Source organism: Pteropus alecto, unplaced genomic scaffold (assembly GCF_000325575.1).
Source record: "Pteropus alecto unplaced genomic scaffold, ASM32557v1 scaffold395, whole genome shotgun sequence".
Classification (NCBI taxonomy): domain Eukaryota; kingdom Metazoa; phylum Chordata; class Mammalia; order Chiroptera; family Pteropodidae; genus Pteropus; species Pteropus alecto.
Genome location: NW_006438643.1, coordinates 1 through 4,048, shown reverse-complemented (window position 1 = coordinate 4,048; position 4,048 = coordinate 1). Strand labels below are relative to the sequence as shown.

The 4,048-nt window shown below is 37.4% G+C and overlaps 1 long non-coding RNA gene across 1 annotated transcript in view; it reads right to left on the bottom strand.

The window, feature by feature from the left end:
- Positions 1-3,710, bottom strand: part of LOC112482848 — an 11,192-nt gene extending 7,482 nt beyond the window's left edge. The window contains exons 1-2 of the long non-coding RNA XR_003047426.1: positions 3,548-3,710; positions 1,573-1,700 (exon numbers count right to left, since the gene is read on the bottom strand). This is a non-coding gene — a long non-coding RNA (uncharacterized LOC112482848). The remainder of the gene's footprint in view (positions 1-1,572; positions 1,701-3,547) is intronic.
- Between the last annotated feature and the right edge of the window lie 338 nt (positions 3,711-4,048).

Below are 4,048 nucleotides of genomic sequence, written 5' to 3'. Positions count from 1 at the left end.
TTTGCTAAGAAGACAGAACAAATTTTACAGAATTACTTAGTGAAATTGGTAATCTATAATTACTTTGAGAAAGGTTTAGTATGCTTCTTAGTACCTGATAAAATATGCCAACAAAAAGTCAGTAAGCATAAAGAGCACTCGAACAATATGATTAACAACCCAACCTGATGCCCAACACTGCATGCAACATTGTCGTCTTGTGTCTCTATAATTTATAGAAAACCTTTTTGCTGGGAGGAGCTGAGCTACACACTGCACAAGGAACAGCCAAATGTTTGAGAATTGTTGGTAGATAGATGAAGAGAGGGGAGAAGAAAGGTGCATCCTTAAGGGCATGAAGATAAGATATGTATTTGGAGAGCCAGTCTAGGGATTATCCTAAGAGATGTGATCTTCACCAGCCAGAACTCTCCATGAGGGTGGATCAAAACAGGATGCCCCAAATTGTTTTCATTGTTTGGTTTTTGGTGCCCACTTTTTATATGTGTTCCTGTTCTTTGACTTTGGACTTGGTGTTGGTATTTGGTCTTATTGGATTGACTACCCTGGGTAGGGTGATGGCTACATTAGTTAGAGATTCATTCTCAATTGTAGCTCTAGACTTCTGTCCAGATTCCCTTTTAGGACTGCATATATACTCCCTTCCCAGTCTGATAAAGGGCTGGTAATGTGGACACTTTTGTTTTCTGGACACCTTCATTTTTAGGTCTCCATTTATAACTTTTCATTTCTTGTTGGGCATCTACTACATATCAGGCATAAGGTATTCTATATATTCAATTGTAACAATTTGCTCTTGAATCTGTTACCTATTCCATATCCACACTGCCATTGGGCCCTCATCTTTTCTGCTCTGGTATATTCAATAATTTTGTTTTTCTTGCTTATAATTTATTCTTACATTGCTTCCAAAGTCATCCTTCTGACATCTAAATTTAAATAATTTATTGCCTTGTTTATAAAACCTTGAAAACTCTTATGTCTTTATGATACACTTAAAACTACTTTGGCATTCAAGGCTCTTAAAATTTAACAGTAATCAATCTCTACAATTTCTTGCATAGCCTCTCATTTTTCTTTTCTTCATACTCACCTCACCCTTTTCCCATAGACACCACACTCTGCCATCTTTCTTCCTTCGTGTGGCATTTCTTGACTCTTAAATATTACACCGCGTTGGTCTTTCTCGACCTTCCTGTCAGGGGCTCTATATTATTTCTGACCTCATTCGAGTTTCTCCTTATTTGTGAAGCCTTCTATTAATATTCTAGGTTGAGTTAGGAACTCTCTTTTCTGTCTTATCAAGAGTACCTTGTGCTTATGTGTGTTATATAGATTTTCACAATGTTTCTTGATTATCTGTTTGGATTATATATTCCCTTTCTCATACTTATAGCCATTATTTGTAGGTCAGTGACCATGTCAAATTCATATTTTGACCTTAACAAGTCTCACACTCTATCCTTGGGTCTCTGTTTTAGTCTCTGCTCCTTTTGACTTTTTTCATCACTATTTCATTTTCATTCTCTGTGTCAGTTCTTATACCTTTTTCTCTTGCATTTTCCTTCTTACCTACTTGTCTCCTTCAGGCCAAGCTCTCCTTTTCAGGTCGCTCCAGAGATATGTGGATGTAGAGTGTGTTCCTTCCCCGATTCTTTTAAAGTTTTATGGCTCACAGATTTAGTCCAGGTTCTGGCTTCCTGTGTGGGAAAGGGCCTGGATTTATAATAAGGTCAGGAAAAAAAAAAAAAACCAGTTTCACCATGTTTTAACATTTGTTATCGTTAAGGCCCAAGAGTCTTGAATTATGTGTTTAGTAATGACTCTTAAATTTAAAAATCATCATAAGGATTATCCATTGTAAACTGGGTTCTTCCCTCCCTCCCTCCCTCTCTGCGCCTCCCCTCCCCCCCTCAATTTAACCTCAAAGGCAAGAGAAGTAAAAGCAAAGATTAAATGAATGGACTAGTTTAGTGGTTAACAGAGGATGGGGGAACAGGGAGAGGGGAGGAAGCTAGGGGTAGAGGAGGTCAACTATATGGTGATGGAAGGAAATTTAACTTCGGGTGGTGAACACAATGCAATACACATGACATATTATTGAATTATATGCTTGAAACCTATATAATTTTATTAACCAATGTTACCCCAATAAATTTAATTTAAAAAAGTTTGAATAGGGTTCCACAGTAAGAGAGCTAGTAGTTGATACTGGGAGGGAAAATGAAAGAATCACAGATGGATAATGTGGGCAATAAATATATGAGAAAACAGCAAAAATAAATAAATAAATAAATAACTGAAAAAAAAAAATAGGATCCCTGTATCAGGCAGAGTTATTGCCAGAGAAAACCTTTTTGTCTAAATAGGGTCTCTGTATCAGGCAGAGAGTTATTACCAGAGAGAACCTTTTTGTCGGAAAGACTTATATGCATGGTATGGGAAACATTTGTTTACCAAACATTTGCTCTTTTCATCTTTCTGTGAATTGTCTTCTACCCCTTTGAAGTTCCAGACTCCTAACCCCTTTCTCTTAGCTCAGGATGATATATTAGTCTCAAGTGCCTGATTGCCTTTGTGTTCTCCAGCTTCTCTGCCCAGGGCTTTATTATATTCCTTACCCAGTTCAAGTTTCTCCTTATCCGTGAAGTCTTCCACTTATCTTTCAGGTTGAGTTAGTGCCTCTCTTCTCTGTACTTACAAAAGCACCTGTTACTTACATGAACCATAATAAAAATATTAAACTTTTCTTGAGCCCTTTACTCCTGGAAAACAGTTATAGAAATCTATCCACCCTTCTGTGCTCTAAGATATGGCTTACTGCAGAGAACCACTCTTCCCTGTATGACTTAGATAAGACTCATCGATGTCTCCCTTTTTCATTTGTAATGAAGCCACAGACCCTTTAAGTTTCCTTTTTTTTTTTTTTGCTTCAAAAAATATGAGCTGAACTGTATGTCTTTTTTGATCAATCAAAACAAAATGCTTGTAACTAAACCTTAATTAAACTTCTCTCTAGGCCCCTGAACTTTGACCCACCTCTTTCTGACTCAGCAAATATCCCCTCCTTAAGATCCTGCCTAAGTATCAGTAAACCTCAGGGAAAAATGTTTCCTGATTATCTCACTCCCTCCATACCCCGTTCTTCCTAAAAAAAACCTTGTTGACCCTTCCTCATAAAAAGAAATTCCTTTTTGCCTGGCCTGTCAGCTGTATGTTTGAATTGTTTTCTCTATTGCAAGTTTCCTTCCCTTTATTGCAATAATCCTTTCAAATAAAGTCTCTTTTTATCTGTCCAGATTTATTTTTATGTGGTAATACAGAATACCGAATTGTTTAGTTGTCTATTTAGATAATATACTCCCTTTCCCCCGATTTAGAGCTGTTTTTGAAGCAATGACAGTACCATATTCATGTTTGTGTTCTTAGCATGTCTTAATCTGCTTGTGTCTGACTGTTCCCTGTGATTATTTTCATCAATTTCTGTTTCTACTTTAGTCTTTGAGTCTGTCTTTGTATGTGTCCACCCCATTCCTTCTTTACCTACCTGTCTCCTTGAAGCCAAGCTCCTGTTTTCAGTTTGCTCCAGAGAGATCTGCCTGTAGAATAAGTTCCTTCCCTGAGTCTGGTAGGCTGCTGACACATCTCCAGCCCAGACTCAGGCTCCTGCTGTGGTTGAGGTTCTTGAATTTATTCATTGAAGAGGAAGTGAAAAAAATGGTTTCACTTTTGTTTCTGTTTTTTTTTTTTTCCTTAAAAAAAAAATAAGCTGATTAAAAGGAATTTGTTTGCTTGTTTATATTGGGATTCCTGGGATTTTATTATTATGCAATTAGAAGACTAATGTTGGTGTGTGTGTGTGTGTGTGTACCAATGGTGGGGGTTGGGTGAGCACAAGATAATGAACATAGAAGCAGGATAAGGAAAGAATTTGGGAGAGGAGACATGGGCAAATATTCTAGAGAGGTGTCTGTCTTAGGGAAAGTGCTTTGACTGCTTTACTGTTCTTGTTACTCAAGAACAAAGAGAGAAGCATGCTCTCAATGCT